The sequence below is a fragment of the Mus caroli genome, chromosome 14 (genome assembly GCF_900094665.2).
Source record: "Mus caroli chromosome 14, CAROLI_EIJ_v1.1, whole genome shotgun sequence".
In the NCBI taxonomy this organism is placed as follows: Eukaryota; Metazoa; Chordata; class Mammalia; order Rodentia; family Muridae; genus Mus; species Mus caroli.
The window spans coordinates 52936278-52955657 of NC_034583.1; positions in this window are offsets into that span (position 1 = coordinate 52936278).

Below are 19380 nucleotides of genomic sequence, written 5' to 3' on the forward strand. Positions count from 1 at the left end.
GAAAGACACGAGGGGGAGGAGCCTTGGATGAAAAGGCACGAGGGGGAGGAGCCTCGGGTGGAAAGGCACACGGGGGAGGAACCTAGGGAGCTCATTGGCTTTAGGCATGCTTGTCTGGATTGGCAACAACTTTTGCCGAGTCTTTCATGGTTTCTGTAGATTGCCTCTGCCCCTCAGGTACCTAAAATCTTGCTCTCCGAGGCTCTGCATAGTGTGAAGCTTCCTTTCAGAATGTTCTTTAGAACTGTTTAATGATCAGAAAGCACCCCAAGAACTGGCATGTACGTTAGTTCAAAGCAAGCATAGATGAGTAACCCACCCACTCACCTCAGTGCTTGCAATAGAACACTCGTTTACAACACATGGTATGGTCAATGTCAGCATCCAGGGCAGATCCCTCCTATATCCCCTTAAAACCACTATCCTCATAGATAAATTCCAATTTGTGCACTCAAAATAATTTGAGAATAACATATATGTGGTGGGGTGTGCAGTTGCAGCTGCTGCTCCCACACCTCACCAGCTTCTCACACTGCCCTAACATATGATGGCCACAGCTGGACCTCTGTCCTCCAAAGGCCAGGCTAATGCTAGTCTAGCTACTTCTAGATGTCCCGAATTCAAGCGACATCATCCCTTATTGAATTACATTGAAATTATATATTTTTTAAAGAAAATGAACAGTCTCATGGAAAATAAAAGCCTTTGGCCATTCACATAGGTTTGAGGCATCCACATGTCAACATTTAGCACTATACATTTTAGTATTTATATTTGTACTTTATTATTTATATATTATTATTTACATTTACATTTTATTTATATTATAACTTACTGGCAGGAAAATGCCTCTTCACACAGAAAGCCTTGAACCAATTATTTCCTCATCCCCAGTGCCCTTTTATGCCAAAGCTAACATTTTAACTGTATATAGTAGAGTTCAACACCAAATATTAACTTCTCATTCACACAAAGCTTATATGCCCGGGAAGAGCAGTGGGAGACTCTACTCTGAACTCTGATGTCTGTTGACTCTTATTTCCCCTTTGGAGTCCCCCTTTGCTTGAATGCTCATTTCATATTATCATTCACATTACATATTCTTTACTGTTTCCACTGATCGCCTCCTATGTGCAGATGTGCTTAATCCGTACATAGATGTGTGGGTATCTATTTTTGATCACTTGGATGTGCCTAATGATAAATTCCTGAGCATATAAACTTTGTGTCAACGAGAAGTTAATATTTGGTGTTGAGCTCTGCTATATATCGTTAAAAGTATGTTAGCTTTGGCATGAAAGGGCGCGAAAGATGAGTCCATAATTGGTCCAAGGCTTTTTATTTGAAGATGCTGTTCCGAGACATTTTCCTCCCAGTGATTTAGAGTGTAATATGTACTAAAATTTGACATCTGGATGTCTCAAGCCTCTGTGAATGGCAAAATGCTTTTTTAAATATAAGAAATTGTTTGATTTCTTTAAAGCTATAATTTCTGTGTAATTCAATATACTCAGGAACATGTAGAAGTAACTAGAAGGGTGTTGGCCTGACCTTCATAGGACAGAGGTCCAGCTGTGGTCACCCAGCGGTTCTCAGCCTTTCTAATTCTGTGAACGTTTAATACTCTTCCTCAAGTTGTGGTGACCTTCAACCATAAAATTATTAATGTTGCTACTTCATAACTGTGGTTTTGCTACTGTTATATAAATCATAATGTAAACATATGATATGTAGAGTATCTGACACGGGGCCTTTGTGACAGGTTTGTTAGACCCCTGGGTTGAGAATCACTGCCTTAGGCTTTGATTCTGCAGGTATGTATTTCCTACCATAGGCCGTGAGTGCTGTTGCCTGAATTTACTTTCATGCCCAGAACTAACTTTACGGCAGAATTCCACAGAACTCTAGTGCCATGAGAATAACACTGCAGCTCACTTCCCAGCCCTCTACGGCTCTGTTTTTGGGTGTCCCCTCCCCCCATAGACTGTGTGGAGGGAACTCCCTGTGCCCACCTCACTTCTGTGTGTTTGGGTAGCCCAAAGCAAATGTTGCTTCTCAGACACAGGGATGGACCAGCTCCTGAAACATTCTCATTAGCAGAGGTGCCATCTTCAGACGCCACAGTCAACCCACAACTGGGATCCAAGCTAGACCCTCTAAGAGGCCCCATTAATTCTACCAACCCTTAAGCCTACACGCCCATCAACACCAGCTACATGGAGCCCAGTGGCTACCCTAGGGATGGCAGTCCATCTTCTCTTTGTACCATGACCTTCTGATGAAGTGTGCTGCCTTAGCTGTTTGAGGGGAAAATGAAAAGGTTTTCTGTGGTGACAGTCTCTGGAACGGTTGACATGTAAGGCATACAGTTGTACAACACACACATCTGCACACAGATATACCACATATTTTCTGGTGTAGGGAGTGGAGAAAAGAAATGTTTATATATTTATATCTGGTGTTATATAAGTTTACATAATGATATTTTATATATATCACACACATTTATGTTTCTTTTTTTCCTCTACAACTTCCTTTTCTAATTCAAAGCTCTACTTGAGAAGTGAGGTAGCTTTTGAAGTTAAGGAGTTTTTAACAAGTGACAAAACTCTGTGCTGGAGTGAGGCGGAGCTTGTCCCTCTTAGACTGCAAAATCAGAACTAGGACGTTCGGAGAGAATCAGGAAGTAGCAGTGTACAAAAGACAAACCTCTGTTCCCTTAAACTATCACCTGGGTCATGGGTCAGCGCCAGTCCCCAGGCAGTCCAAGGACTAAGAAGTGACCATCTCCCGACGTCTATGATCACCTGTTGGTTTTGAGATTAGGCAAGGCTTTGCTGCAATAACAAAGAAGACCGATCTTCAGTGGTTCATTTCCTGTTTTGGATGCTGGGATTGGCCCCCTGAATACTGTGTTGCTGCTTTGTCTGCAGTGTCTATGTCGAGCTCTGTCCTGTAGGGGCCTCTGGAAGGACTCTGGAAAACTGTTTCCTACCCCTGTGGGCATTAGCCCAGTAGCTTTCTTTATTGTGTGGGAAGCAGTTCCTGGACTGCTGCCCCAACTGAATCCAGGCTGTGTTTTTGCAGCACTTGTAGGGTCCGTCTCCACATCGTCACAGAGATACCAGCACAGGGCCCACTCTGCAAGGCTTTCAGCGCAGGGAGCCCTTCCTTCAAGCTGGGAGATACCAGGATCAATTATCAATGTTATTTCTTTAGCAGTCCGAACGTCAGCCTTTAAAAGACTCTCTGAGTCTTCATTTGCTCAATAAAGACCTTTCTCCTTGATGCCTGTGAGGTGTCTCTTTACTCTAGTTTCATAAGCTCAGTTTTGTGCCTTAATGATATTTCTTCAGATAGTTGGTAAGGTATCTGTTTCCTGCTGATGGGCTCAAACTGGAATTCATCACTTTTGTCAGAACTTTACAACTTCATAGAGGAGGTGGGTGTGGCTGGTGGTGTCTTAATGCAATTACACTTTCCCTGCGTGATCATTAAAATCATAATTCTGAGCATAAAGGAAAGACTACGTGTTCTCTTGCTACCATAGGTGATATCACCCCTGGGCACTAAGTCTTGGGCTGTATAAAGAAGTTAGGGAAGTAGAAGCTTGTGACTGAGCCAGCAAGCAACTATCCTTCATGATTCCTTCCTGAATTCCTGCCCTGACTTAACTCAGTGATGGACTGCAATCTGGAAGTATAAGCCAAATAAACCTTTCCTTCCCCAAATTGTTTCTGGCCAGTGTTTTACCACAGCAACAGAATGAAACTAGGAGACATCAGACTTTGAAAACATACTCTATTCTCAAAAGTGCTATGGTAAGGCATCATAAACCGAGGTACATATTGCAGGCAACTTTTGAATTATATTTTTGAAGAGACATAGTTTTTCTTTGAGGAGTGTTAGGGTTTTATTGTTATGAGGATACACCGTGACCAAGGTAACTCTTACTAAGGAAAACATTTAATTGGGGATGCCTTACAGTTTTAGAGGTCTAGTTCATTATCATCATGGCAGGAAGAATGGCAACATCCAGGCAGATATGTTGATGGAGAAGGAGCTGAGAGTTCTACATCCTGATCAACAGGCAGCAGAAGGAAAGACTATGAGTGACACTGGGCATAGCTTGAGTATAGGAGACCTTAAAGCTCCCACTCCCCGCATGACACATTTTTACTTTCTCTAACAAGGCCATGTCTACTCAATAAGGCTATACTCCCTATGAGTCTATGGGAGCCATACATATTCAAACCACTACAAGGGCATATGATATTATGTAGCATAAAAATAATTCCAAGTGCAGTGGTGTGAATTAGTATTCCCAGGGAAGCTTGAGAGAGTGAAACAGAAAGATGACTTGAGCCCAGGGGTTCAAGGCAAGCCTTGGAAATATAGTGAACCTTTATCTAGAAGAGGAGAAAGAGGAAGAAGAGGAGGAGGAGGACGTTGTAGGAGGATGAGAGGAAGGATGGGGTGGAAGAAGAGGAAAGAAGGGAGAGGGAGAGGAAAGGGAGAGAGAAGGAGGAAAAGGTGAAGGAAGAGAAGGAAGAGGAGGAGGAGAAGGAGGAAGAGGAGGAAGAGGAAGATGAAGAGGAAGAAGAAGAGCCAGCAACAGCAGCATCAAATGATTTGATACCTGGAGCACTCTATATAAAATCAGCTCCATCATTTGCAGCCTACAGAAATCTTGGTTCTTCCTATGATATGAGGCTGAAAGGAAACATCTTGGGAGGTTCCTATTTAATGTTTTCACATGTCCTTCAAAGAAACTATGCGTATTTCCAAGATATTCATCTGCTTTGTTAAATTTCACAGCCTGTGAACCCCATCAGGGGCTGCGGTGGAATGGTAGTAATACATTCATAAAAAAAAAAAATACCAGCACACACATAGGCTGACACACAAGCTAACCCAAGAGTCAAGATGCCAGTGTCAGATGCATCTTAGACATGCCTCCCCCAAGTTCAGAGTCAAGGTGATCTGCAGGCAGGCAGACTTTCCCTGAATGCCTCTTCTGTAAATTTCCAAAGCCCAAGGCTACAGCCATCAGTGCCAAATTACTATGCCATGAAAGGTAGTTATTGTGTGTGTGTGTGGGGGGGGCAAGCTTTTGCCTGCCTGCTATCTCTGTGGATGCCACACCTCTCCAGTCTTTCATGGGGCTGACTGCAGCATTCTAGAGCCAACGCTGCATGTGGCCCAAGCCTGGACCATCAAGGACCATGTGCCTGACTGTAGTGACACCTGGGGAGAGGACATGTGACTCAGTTTGTCCAAGCCTGTCCTGGGCTGGAACTGTTTGGGATAAGGCATGGTCTTTCTGCTGGGTTCCTTTGCTATAAAGACAGTGTGATTGTAAAGTTTCCAGTAGCCAGCTTCATTCTTGGGTGAGCGAGAGTCTTAAGTGTTGGAGTCAGCACAGTGAAAGCAGAACCAAGAGACAGGAAAGGAGGCAGAGCCTCCAGGACTGTCTTAAACCAGGGATGCTTTCAGTGCAGTTTCCTTTCTAGTGAGAAGGCAGGTTCAGCTGCACTCTGCACCTGCAGTTGAATGTTGCTTACAAAATTGGATATTATATTTCTTTCTTCCACCTGCAGGCTGTGTACATTGGCCAAAATTCAGATAGCAATCAAGTTATCTAATGAGCTGGTTCATTTTCAGGATCTCCACTCCATGTAGTGTAGAGATGGTGAGTCAAAAATGAACTGACACCCCAGCTGTGGATTGTCTGCTTTGAGCAAGTCTCCCTGTCCTGGGGCTTAGACTGCTGGAGATGATGATGAGAGCAGTCCACAGAGACACTGGTCAGCTCCTTACCCAAGACCTTTGAGATGCTTGTGTTTGGTTGAAGCAACAAAAATTATTTTACTGTCATTGCTTGTAACCCCTTAATTAATTGGACAGGATATAGAATTTCCTTAGACTTGGCCTAATTATGTAGACTGATCTAGTATATGTTTTCCAGCAAAAACTGGAGAAAAATTCAGGTAAATTTTTTCCTTTGTGTTCTGGAATTACACATAGAACTTCTTTATGCAATATTGATAGTGTGCTGGAGTTTTAATATGGTAACTCTTTTGTGTATTATGTGTTGCACCATGTGTTTGTGTGTGGGTGTTTGCCTCTTTGTGTACATGTACATGGTACACAGGCAGGTGGAGACCGGAGATAGGTGTAGGGTGTCTTTCTCAGTTACTTTCCACGTGTGTGTGTGTGTGTGTGTGTGTGTGTGTGTGTATGTGCGCGTGCACATGTATCTAGTGATCAACATATGTGTCTTTCTCTGCTTCTTTCCGGTTTACTTTTTTGAGAGAGGTCTTTCATTGAACCTGGAGTTGTGCCAGACTAGCTGACCATCAGACCCACATACCCACTGTGCTGGGACTACAGATATGTGGCAGTGTGGCCTATCAATGTGGTGACACAGATTCATACTTTGGTCTTCATGTTTATGTAGCAAGCACCTTACTCCCCCCCCCCACACACACACACAGAGAGAGAGAGAGAGAGAGAGAGAGAGAGAGAGAGAGAGAGAGGACCCAGATCCCATATTTCTTTAGTTTTGAAACAAAGAGCTTATCCAGTTTCAGTAGACTGGCTGCTGATAGGCTCTGGGGATTGCCCTGTCTTCAACCCCATAGCCTTTGAGTTATAGATGTGCACTGCTGTGCCTTGTCTTTATGTGTATGCTATGGGTCTGAACTCTCACTCTCATGACTGCAAGGCTTTATTGCCCTGGAATACTGTATTGACTGAACCGTCTCAATAGCCTCTAGTGTGGTAATACTTAAAACATTTAAACAAAACATTAACAATGAAGATGCAAACAAAGCATATAGTACATTGTTGATGTGAGTTGTTAGGGTGCTGGAAGCGTACGCATATCAACAGATCAAACACACTTTAGCTATTCACCGACCTGTCAGATTCTCCTCTAATTCCATACAATATGCAGGACAGTTCCTCCTGTCTACTGTAAGTTTCTTCTCTCGAGTCTCATCCTGTCATTTAAAAATGGTTTTATTGAGTTAGAAGTCACACACCACAGAATGCACCCATTACTGTATATAACTTAACAGTCTGTGCCTGCTGTGTCATATTGAGAGTGAACTCGGTTCTGGTTATTTCCCTCATTGCATCTGTTGAATTACAAACAGATCACTTGTAAACTGGCTTTATTTCATGAGGAAAAAAATGATGTGCTATAAAAAGCAAAAAACCCAAACCAAAAGAAGCACAAAGTCATGGTGAGTTTTGTTGTTTTCTTCTTCTTTTTCTAGTGCAGTAGTATGGGCAAGTGAGTCATGTCACTGTGAAGTTAGGCTGAAAGGAAACTCCGAAAGGGCACAAACTTGATGTACCTTCACAACAAACATTCTGTGGATGAAAATAAATGCAATAAAACAAAAGGAAACAAAGGCAAGGAAGGCTTTGGAGTGATGAACAGCTGCTTTGCAGGGGTGGAGCCTGGGATGGAAGACTGCAGAGTGATGGACAGCTGCTTGAAAGGGGTGGAGCCAGGGGTTGAAGGCTGTGGAGTGATGGACAGCTGCTCTAAAGGGGCGGAGCCAGGGATGGAAGGCTGTGGAGTGATGGACAGCTGCTCCAAAGTAGTGGAGCCTGGGATGGAAGGCTGTGGAGTGATGGACAGCTGCTTCAAAGGGGCGGAGCCAGGGATGGAGTGGAGAAAACACTGTTACACTGAAGATAACAGTCAAGCTCTTGTTTTTTTTTTTGGGATGCCACAGCGTTGAAATAAGGTAACATGTAGATGACAGAGAGATGGAGGCCAAACGTACTTTTGTTTCATACACTGTATTCTGATGATTTCTCCTCCTCCAACTTCTTCTAGATGGCCCTGCCCACCTTATCTGTCTCTCTCTCTCTTTAAAAAAAAGCAAGCAAGCAAGCAAGCAAGCAAGCAAGCAAATCTTTAAGAAGTTTCTCTCTCTCTTTCTCTCCTCATCCTCTTTCTCTCTCTGTCTATCTTACACACACACACACACACACACACAATCAGAAACTATATTATATTAGCAAAAGACTAATAAGACAAACAAAAGAACATAAGATGAAAAAGTCTACAAAAATACATTGAGTGCATTTTGTGTTGACCATCTACTGCTGGGCATACAGCCTACCCTAATGTGCGATTAATATGCCCAGTGAGACTCTATTGGAGAAAATTATTTTTTTTCCTTTGCAAGTGAGTGTCAGTTGCAGATAGTTTCTTGGTCCCCTTCTTAGCACTGGGACCCCATCTGGCTTATACCTGTGCAGGCTGCCACAGTCTGAGTTCTCATGTGAGTTCATCATTCCTATAGGAAGCTGGGCTGGCTAGTTCTATGCCAACTTGACACAGCTAGCATCACCTGAAAAGAGAATTGAGAAAGTAGTCTGAGAAGATGGGGCTGTAAACAGACATTTTCTTAGTGATTAATGGAAGAGGACCCAGCTCCCATGTGGAAGGGGCACATGAGGGGTCAGGACCATGATGTTCTGACCTTCGACTGTGCTGTGGGCTGGACTCCACTCTGCTGTCCAGGCCCCACCCTGGGTGTTCAGTGACTCCTATGACCAATGCCTGGAGTGGGTCAACCTTCCCAAGTCCTGTTGTTAATAAGTTATCTCCTTCACATGCATGGCCCATCTACACTCCACCTGAACCAAGAGTTACAACTACAAAGAGGATGAGAGGAGACAAGCATAGGTTTCAAGGATGGTACCTTTCCAATCTGTGGTTCAGTGTTTCAGGGTGCACCTGACATCTGCTTAGCTTCTCTTCCCTATTTCCTTGTAAGATGCACCCAGACCCTTGCCTCTGCTGCTCCTTCTAGACACATACTTTGGATTAGAAAGATTTCTGAAAGAAGGAAGCAGAAAGATGGAAAGATTCCCTTTAATTTGTCTTCCAGATTTAGAAGTGGGCTTCTGAAATAGTTCTTAAAGAGCTCCCATCCCCGGACATACATAAGCCACTGTCCCTCAGGAGATGAGTGTCTTGCATGACATTCTATCCACTCAAGCCAGAGGGATTGGTTACAAGATGACCTGACTTCCTTCCCAACATGCTTCCCCCACCCCCATGTTACAATGGCCTGCTTTACACATGGAGAAGTATCGTCTATTACACTACACCTCCGTCATCATTTATTTCATGACTTTTATAATGCATGATTTTAACATGTTTTTTTTTCAAGACAGGGTTTCTCTGTGTAGCCCTGGCTGTCCTGAAACTCACTTTGTACACCAGGCTGACCTCAAACTTAGAAATCCACCTGCCTCTGCCTCCCAAGTGCTGGGATTAAAGGCATGTGCCACCACGCCCGGCTTAAAATGAATTTTGTGGTGTATTGAATGAGAAGCCCCATATTGTCACAGGTATTTGAATACTTGGTCCTCAGCTGGTGGCACTGTTCGGGCAGGTTTAGGAGGTATGGCCTTGCTGGAGGAGGTGTGTCACTGGGGGTGGGCTTTGAGCTTTTAAAAACCCTGCACCATTTCTGTCTGCTCTCTGCTTCCTGCTTGTGTTTCAAGATGTAAGTCCTCAGCTTCCAGATCCAGTTGCCACGCCTGCCATGGTGACAGACTTCTGTCCTTCTGGACTATAAACCCAATAAGCCCTGCATTCTATACATTGCCTTGGCCATGGTGTTTTATCTCAGTAACACAAGTTGTAATATAAGAGAAAAAGTGGGGTGAAGATGCCAGGAAAGACTTGGATGTAAGAGGCTGCGGCAAGTTGGACTGCATCTGTGTACTACGGTGCCTTAGTCTCTGAGGCAAGCGAAAGTGTGGGAGTGTCTTCCTGTGTGTGTCAAAAACTAGTGGGAAGCAGGCAGAAGTAGAAAATACACCAGTCTCACTTTACTTAACAAGAGCATTACTGGGAAGTTGTTGAAATGTCAAAACAAATTCCGTGTTGTGCTGGATATAGAAACATGCTCTGCAAACTTCATCTGAGATGTCACAGTTAATTTCCCAACAGCTCTGCAGTCCTAGCGGCCGGCTGGGGTACCGGGGCACCTGGCAGGGAAGTCCTCGAGTCTGAGGAAGGCTGTGAATAGAAGGAAGTGTTATGGCTGAAGTCCTTCCCTTTTAAATCTGCAGTGGGTGGAACTCTCTCCATAGCCCTCTCTGCCAGATGCAGCTGCACACCTGAGAGGAGGAAGGAGTGATGCGTCCTTCATTTCATTACCTATGCTCCTGGCTGCTCTGGGATGGGGTCTACACGGTAGTGTTTGGTGAGCTGACTGAATAGCCTCTGCTCTTGTGCTGGGCTTCACCTGATTTCTGTCAATTCCCTAAGATGGTGCCTGTCTTAGGATTACTATCGCTGCGGTGAAACACCATGACTAAAGGGGAGGGAAGGGTTTATTTGGCTTACACTTCCACATCACAGTTCATCATCAAAGAATTAGGGCAGGAAGTCAGACAGGGCAGGAACCTGGAAGCAAGAGCTGATACAGAAGCCATGGAGTAGTGTTGTTTACTGGCTTCTTGCTCCCCATGGTTTTCTCAGTCTGCTTTCTTATAAAATCCCAGACCACCTGCCCAGGGTTGGCCCTACCCATAATGGGCTGGGCCCTCCTAAATCAATCACTAATTAAGAAAATGTTCTACAGGTTTGCCTACAGAGGAGGTATTTTTCTTAGTTGAGGTCCCTCCTTCTGATGTCTTTAGCTTGAGTCAAGTTGATATAAAAGTAGCCAGTACTCTCTGAGGATCTTACTCTCAAGGGAGGAGGGATGGGAGAATTTCAGGTAGAATCAGGGTACCAGAGGAAAGAGTTTGTGAGAAAGGTGCTTCTGAGCCACGCCATGGAGTTCTCGGTTTCTGCTGTGCAGAAAGCCACATCTGGAGATGTCAGCAGTGCTGTCCTGCACAAAGCAGGTCTCTCTTAGTCAGTGCGGAAGTCCCTTCACGTCTAAGTCTGTACTCCCTGATGACTGTGCCTTCGGGTTAAGGAAAACTTTGACATTCCCAGAAACCTCTACAGTTTGGATTGACAGGATGCCCACTGTTTTCTGGGCTGAAACTGGGCAGAAGAGTTGGAAGACTGGGCCTGAAGTGACGTTATCTCTGTTGGTACCAGGTCGCCAATCTCTGGAGCATCAGCCTCCAGAATCTTTGAGTGCCCTGCCTGGGCATTCTAGGGTCCTACTTTATAGTTTCTATATTGTGTCTGAGGTGTTCTTCCCTAAGGGGCCCTGGACTACAGAAATTATATTTGTAGCCAGGGGATTTATTTATAATTTGCTACAGATGGCCAGTGGCTTTTTTTTTTAAAGCAGCTTTCCTTCTTCCTTTTGCATTTTCCCACACCCACTCCCACTTACAGCTGGCAGCCTTCCCAGTACCTCCTCACCACTAGGGACTTATATTAATAGTCAGGTTTTGGTGGCAGGGGGGTGGGTGGTACGGGGAGGGAAGAGCAGGAGCAAGCTATCGTGAGAGAAAACATGAGCCCCCAACTGGATTGCCTGCCTCCTGTTATCTCTAACTATTAATTTTTACACCACTGATTCTTTACGCTTATGAATTAAATACTAAATAGAGGTCAAAGTCTTGTGGCCAGGAAGGAGGATCAATACTCACTGGCTGCTGTAGGACAGGATGGGGGGGGTGGGGAGGGCAGCTTCCAAGGATGTAAGACTGCAGTCTTCTACAGAGAAGCAGTGGGGGATACTGGGTGCAGGTGAGAAGCTGAGAGAGAGCTGAAAACGCATGGTGTAGTGGATCTGGACAGGTCTTGACTGGAAAGACAGCTCAGTGACTAACCACGTCTCCAAGCTTTAGCCAACATTACTTTATTGGTAAAATGAACTCACGAAGTTGTTACGATAATCAAATGGAATGATATATGTGAAAACATTTACTCTCACACACAAGGCCCTTCATAAGTACTCTTTTATCTTTCCTTTCATTAGGCAGGAACGAGAATAAAAGCCAAGGACTGAAAACCCCCATGTACTAGGAATATAGCTTCCATTTTTCTTTTCCATAATATTTTCATAATGCTCTAAGCCATATGGGTAATTGTTTCAACATTTAATTTTCCACTGAATTATTTAATTACATTTATGACAAGCACGTATTATTTTGAGCATGTTAGCAGAGCCGTTAGCTTATTCTAATGGATTTACAACGTGCCCAGACACTCTTTCATTGCTGATTCTGTGTTGATAGAAAACTATGTTGCCTGCTGTAGATCTATCTTGCTTCGACCATAGTTTAATCAAATGGAATTCTTTTAAAGCCTAGATAAGGTCCCCCTAGAGGAAAAGAGCAAGAAGATTTTCTGTAGAGACCATATTCAAGCCTAAACATTTATCGGGCTGGCAGCTCCTACTTCTGCCTTCCAGTGTAGCAGAAAATGCTCGGTGGACTTGTTGCTTTTAGGGGAGAGGTGAGCTGTGTGTGTAACGGAGGAGAATTGATATGCTTGGATCCTTCTTTTCCAAGAGAAAGTAGTCCTTGCGCACATCTGGAGCTGGTCATTTCTCTGGTCCCAGATGGGTTTGCAGCCCACACTTTTGCGAAGACCTTCTGCCTGCTTTAGTTTTCACTGCCTTTCTGAGGGATTTTTTTTTCCCCTCAGTGAGGTAATAACATTGGCTGCCAATCCTTCCCCAGTTAGTGCTTCGAGACCAGGCTGGCTGATGAATGCTGGGTTCCCCAGTTAGCGCACTCAGAGTTCTGAACATCCAAAGCAGCACTGAATCAAACACACTTTTCAACACCACCACTCTCCGCAGCTCCTTGCGTCTAGGTTAACCTTTGGCTTGTAAAGCAGTGTTTGAAATGAGCCATGTCAGCTTCCTAACAGTGTCCCCAGCCTATAGTTTGTCCTTTGTTAAATGGTCAAAATTCTCATTTATTTAATGGGGAGTAGAGATGAGGTTTGGTCACATGCTGAGTTCAAGGAGGTTTCTGGGCACAGGCAGTGGCATACTGGAAATCCGTTACCAATGGCTGTCTCCCACCTGCTGCGGCTTGAGCTGCAGACCAGGCTTGCTGAAGACTGGATCTCCACTGTGGTGCCCTTAGGAGCCCTTAGGAGATGCTGAGAATGTCGTAAGATAAGGTCTACCATGAGATTTTTAAGTCTTAGGAGAGGGTTATGAGACCGCAATCCCTTTTCTTTCTCTGTTAGTTTCTGGCTATCAGGAACTAGCTTTGATTCACCATGGGCTCGCTGGCAGGATGTGGCTCCTTGCCATGGGCCCAAAGGCAAAGAGGCCAGTTGTTATGTCTTGGAACCTCTAAATATGTGAGCCTCAAATCAGCTTATGTTTTACCCAAGTTGATGATTTCAGGTATTTGTTACAATGACACCCTTCACCTGCCTCACGGCTCCCTCCGGGAACATTCCAGCCATTCTCACAGTGTGTCCGGGATAGATACTGTGCTTCTACAGTGCTCTTGAGATCCACGGGGTCACTGCAGGCTGAGAGAGGATAGGGGGTTGGGAGGAAAGGTCAAAATATTCTTCCTCCTTGTAGAAAAGCAGAAAAGAAACCCTGGCCCAGATGCCTCAGGTTGAAAGCAAGCAGTGTGGGGAGAGCCATAGAGGAGGTTCAACTGAGAAGGGAACTCAGACACCAGGCAATTGAGATGTGGGTCTCTGGGATGATGCTGATGATGCTGATGATGCTGATGAGTGTGTGACTTTTGTCTTGGTATAAGGCAACTCACAGGTGTTTTGACACAGCCTCAGAGTCTGACTTGAGGCCTGAGGTGGGAGTGGGGCGAGGAAGTGACAACACTGTCTTCTAGCACTAAAGATCGCACATACTACCATCATAACTTTGGGGTGCGCTCACCAGTATGTGTGTGTGCTGGGTGGCTGGTACTGGCCTGTTCTTCCTTCTCTTTATAAATTCTCTAGTGGCTTTAGTTGTCACTTTTTAGAAAATTAGTTAACTCACTTTACATCCTGATCACAGTCTCCCCTCCCTCTTCTTCTCCCAGTTTCTTCCTCTTCCCTCCCATATCTCCATCCCTTCTCAGTCTTCTGAGAAGGGGAGTTCTCCCATGGATATCAACCAGCTTTGGCATATCAAGTTGCAGCAGGACTAGGTGCATCTTTTCCTATTGAGGCTAGACTAGGCAGCCCAGTTAAGTGAAAGGAACCCAGAGGCAGGCGACAGAGTCAGAGACAGTTCCTGCTCAGGCTGTTAGGAGTCCCACATGAAGACCACGCTGCTCAGCTGTTGCACATGTGTGGAGAGCCTAGGTCTGTCCCACACATGCTATCTAGTTGGCCGTTTTGTCTCTGTGGGACTTTATGGGCCCAGGTTCGTTGTTTCTGTAGGTCTTGTGGAGTTCTTGATCTCTCTGGCCCATTTAATCCTTCTTCTCCATAGTCCACAGGGTTCCCCAAGCTCTGCCTAATGTTTGGCTGTGGGTCTCTGCATCTCTTTCCATCAGTTACTGGGTGAAGCCTCTCAAATGACAGTTATGCTAGGAACCTGTCTGTAAGTATATCAGAGTATCATTAAGTATGTCAAGGGTGGGCTCTGTCTCATGGCATGGGTCTCAGGTCAGGCCAGTCAATGCTTAGCCATTCCCTCAGTTTGGGGATGGACAGAGGCTCAGCAGTTCAAGAGCACTGAGTGTTCCTCTGGAGGACTTGGGTTCATATCCCAGCACCCACATGGTAGCTCACAGCCGTCTATAATTCTGAGATCTGACACCCTCACACAGACATACATGCAGGCAAAACACCAATGTACATAAAAATAAAAATGATGTAAAATAAAAAAGAAGTTTCTAGGTGTGACTTTTAACAACACTTCACATTGTGTGCTCTCCTCATGGAATACCTGGAGCCTCTGTTCATTGTTGGCTTTTCTTGTTCTACCTTTGGTTCAATGATGGAAACTGGCTGTAGTGTTGATTTCCACAGCAGTCACCTGTATTTGTGTGTGTGTGTGCGCGCGCACAACTACTGTATTTGTGGTCTGCACTCTGTGCAGCAGCCTGGCTGTTTCTTAGCTCAAAGTTAGTTAGACAAAATGGGTCCTCTGTGTGGGCTAGGCAAGATGCCAAGTCTAACCAAGGCTTCTTTCCCTGTTATCATTTGCCACTGGTCTCTTGTTAGGAGGTAGAGAAAATTGTCTTGTTCTTTCCTTACACTGCATTGAGGGGAGATGTGACAGATCTAGCTTTGGGAAGAGACCTTTGAAGGTCTTGTATGTTAGTTGAAGGAGTGATTCATATTAACAATAGGTAGTTAGGCTGGAGAACTAGTCAGGGAAATGGACAAGCTTCCCAGGACAAGCTATAGCAGTGTGCACTGTGTGATGGGCACACTCCATGTCCTGGTGTCTTGTGAAACTGAGGCCACACATATGAGAACTGCCTACGTAGAATGGCAGGTTTAAGGTCCAAGGTTAGTGCAGGGTTAGAGATTTGGTGTGACTTGGATATAAATTGGTCATCCCATCCTCCTTTTGAGATGGTCTCTCTCCCTAGGTCTTGGATGTCTTGGAACTCACTATGTTGACCAGACTGGCCTTGAACTCACAGAGATCTGCTTGTCTCTGCTTCCTGGCTAGACTGTTGCTTTTATGCAGAGTGGGTGGAAAGTAGAATTCAATCTACCAAAGATTCACAGAAGGAGTAGGTTCCATGACAACAGAGGGAGAGGAAAGATGGCTGAGGTTAGTTCTTCCAGGAAGTGAGGGAGACTGATGTGCAATCACATGACTGTAACACAAGGACGAGTGACACAATGAGGCAAACAACTGCACACAGTGGGAGCTGCACAGAGGGATTGTTTATTTTCAAAGTAGAGGTGGAGGAAACCTGTATAGAGAAAGAAGAAGACCAATTTAGACTCCAGCAGGCACGGAGGCGATGGAGAAAAATCTCACAGCTCTTCTCATGCCCAGGCACTCTCACGGTACCAGTGACTAAAGGGCTGTCTGGTCAGCCTCCACAAGCTTCTCTGACTTTCACACTGCAGAGCCCCCACTAAAGAAGCAATTCAGACTCCTGAGAGGTCCTAGGAGCTCCTCATCCCCTATAGATAGTCTATAAACTTAAAGCTACCTTGGTCAGAGACGGGTATTAAAATTGTGTTTGGAGTAAAACTTTGACTTTAGGGCCGATTAGAACACCGACTAAGACTATTTCTTTCTACTTTGGGATAACCTTCCTTTTCTCTGTGGTCTATCTATTTGCTATCGGAGGTTGTTCTGGTCTTCCTGGTCTCTTAGCATCCTCCCTCCTCCCCTACCCCCAATCTCCCTCATTAGTGAAGCTACCCTCTCATCTCTGAACTATTCTGAACTATTCACATCCAGATTTTGTGTCGTGGTTTTTACTCCTTAGTAATCGTCACATGATTCTGGGTGATGCAATGGAGTTACCTTCTAGCCTGAGAAAACACACACACACACACACACACACACACACACACACACACACACACACTCACTCACAGATATATACATATACACTCACATGCACATATATATATACATATATATATATACAGACACATATATACACACACCAAGCTACCCATGATCTAGGAAAACCGTGGCTTCCCAGTAGTTACCCCTGCTCTCACCACCCCCAAGAGTTCCCTTCTAAGCTAGTGTCCAAGCCTCCCTCCTTGGCCCCTTTTGCCAGCATTGTGGATGAAGACAGAGCAAGGGTGGCTTCATGAGTGTGCGCCCTTTGCAACCCACGGTCAGACGAACAAATAAACGCTTTAATTCTCTGTTGTTCATTGTTCAGTTCTCTATTGTTATTGAACATCATAACCCTTTTGGACAAGGCACCCTGAATCTCAGCTGAGTACCACATATTATGTGGCTGGTCCTAAGACTGGTTACTTCTCTGCAGCATGTTACACTCAGTCCCTGCTTTGGAGGAACCTGTCCAGTCTGATCCCTGTGGGTCTGAGTCAGAGTAATTTTCTAACTGCATAACTTGTAACAAACAATGATTTCATTCAAGCATTCATGATGGAGTTATTTGTTTTACTACCCTGCAGTCACAGAGGTCTCTAATCTGAACATTATTGAATATCAGTGTCCATTTACATTTTAGTGTTGTTTAAATTTTATAAATTTCAAAAACATATCTACATCTTAGACAAAAAGAAACACCAACTACTCGGGAGGCAGAGGCAGGCGGATTTCTGAGTTCGAGGCCAGCCTGGTCTACAGAGTGAGTTCCAGGACAGCCAGGACTATACAGAGAAACCCTGTCTCGAAAAAAACAAAAACAAACAAACAAACAAAAAAGAAACACCAACTACTCGGGAGGCAGAGGCAGGCGGATTTCTGAGTTCGAGGCCAGCCTGGTCTACAGAGTGAGTTCCAGGACAGCCAGGACTATACAGAGAAACCCTGTCTCGAAAAAAACAAAAACAAACAAACAAACAAAAAAGAAACACCAACTACTTGAGAGTTAACAAGTATTCTATCAGCGTCTAGAACAAGTGGAGTTCCTCCCTAGAGACAGGGATAGAGCAGAGACCAGCGGAGACCCTGACTTGTACACCTGATATGTCAGTGACTGACTTCAGGAAACACAAGGGCAATGAGAGGATTGTGTGGTACAGGTAAGTGGTAAGTAGATGGTTCAGTAGGATCCTGTGCTAAGGAGTTGTTGTGTGTGGCTTTGGCTGGATGAACTGAACAGGCCTCTGGGCAGATAATGAATGAGTTTGGATATGAAAGTGACTGCGTGAATTATGGTTTTAGTAGGTATATAGTCACTGTTTTCATTCTTGTGACAATATGCCTGAGGAGAAGCACCTTAAGGAAGGCAGGCTGTTATCTTGGCTCATGGTTTCAGAAGGGATGAAGGGCATCATGGGGGAAAGCCATGAAGCAGGATTCTGAGGCTGAGTCATGTTGTGTGTGGAGAGGGGAAATGGGGCGTAAGGGGCAAGAAGAAAGGAGTAGGGGTTGAGGGGAGATCTGAAGGCTGGTGCTCAGCTGGCTTCTCGCTTTCTTCCCTTCCCACTGGGACACCCCCACATGAGCTGGCGCTCCAAGGTGAACCTTTCTGAGAAGACCTTCACAGATACATTGAACAGACGTGTCCAGTCAAGTTGACAGGAAGAGTAACCATCATTACAGCCTCTGGAACACTGGCTGCAGCCAAGGCCATGTTCATTATTTAGTGGACCACAGGTCCTCTCGGAGCATGCTCAAGGAATAGTAGAACACTCACTTGGAACACACTGAACCAATAGGAGAAATCTCAGACTGACTTCACTCCAAAGCATGCCTGTGTTGAGGGATGTGACAGCTGATCTTGAGTGTCACCTTGATTGGACTAAGAGGTGTCTTAGAGATTAGTTAAGCACACACATTTCTAGATGTATGAGTGAGGAAGCTTTCAGGGAATATTTCAGGAAGGATGTGGGAAATGCCATCTTAGAGGCATGGAGCCAAATGGAATAAAAAGGAGATAAACGAAAGCCCACTCGTGCCGCCTCCCCACCCCTTACTTACCACCATTTGGTAAGTGTTCTCTGCCACATGCTCCTCATACCATTATGGTGTCCTGCCTCAAGTAGGCCTATGGACTATGACCCTCTGGGCTATGACCTCAGTCAGTTGTTTCTCTCTTAGTTGTTTATGTCCTGTATTTTGTTACAGCAATGAAAGTGGAGTGACACAAGAGGTGAGTTACAGCTTTAGGTCACTTTGTAGTTAAGGCTGTGGGCTTCGTTTATGTGGTCTGTGAGTGTGGGATGCTTCCCTGAGAGAAGTCTGTCATTTTAGAGAGAGCTGAGGCTGGAGACACCCCCCTTCAGGTTACTGAAGAAGATATGAGCCATAGGGACACATTTAGTCATTTTTTCCCATTGTGATGACCAAATACCAGACAAGAGGCAATGTGAAGAAGTAAGGGCTCATCCTTTGATGCTAGTTTAAGAGAGAAGGTATGGTGGCAGAAGTAGGAACCAGTTGGTCATGTTGCATCTGCAGTCTGGAAGCAGAAAATGGATCTTATCATCAATGTAGTGCATTCAAGGATGGCGATGGGGGATAACAGTTTGTCCGGCAAGTGTTCAGCTAAAGGAAGCTTGCAGGGTCTCATTATGGTGTCTTAGATAAGGGACTTGAACAAGTAGAGCACACTGAGTCTCAGTCACTTATAAAACTGATATTCCAGTTGTAAGAGACCCTTATTGTCTTGACTTGGCTTTATAAGGTTATTAGCAGGCCGGGAACATGGCTCAGCAGGTAAACTCCTTGCTGTGCAATTGTGCAAATACCTGGGTGTTCAAAGCTGGGTGTGAGAGAGCACAGGCACTCCAACTGAACAGGCACACCCTCAGGTTCAGGGAAAGACGAAAAAGGTGAGGGGGAGATCTATAGAAGAGCTGATATTGATATT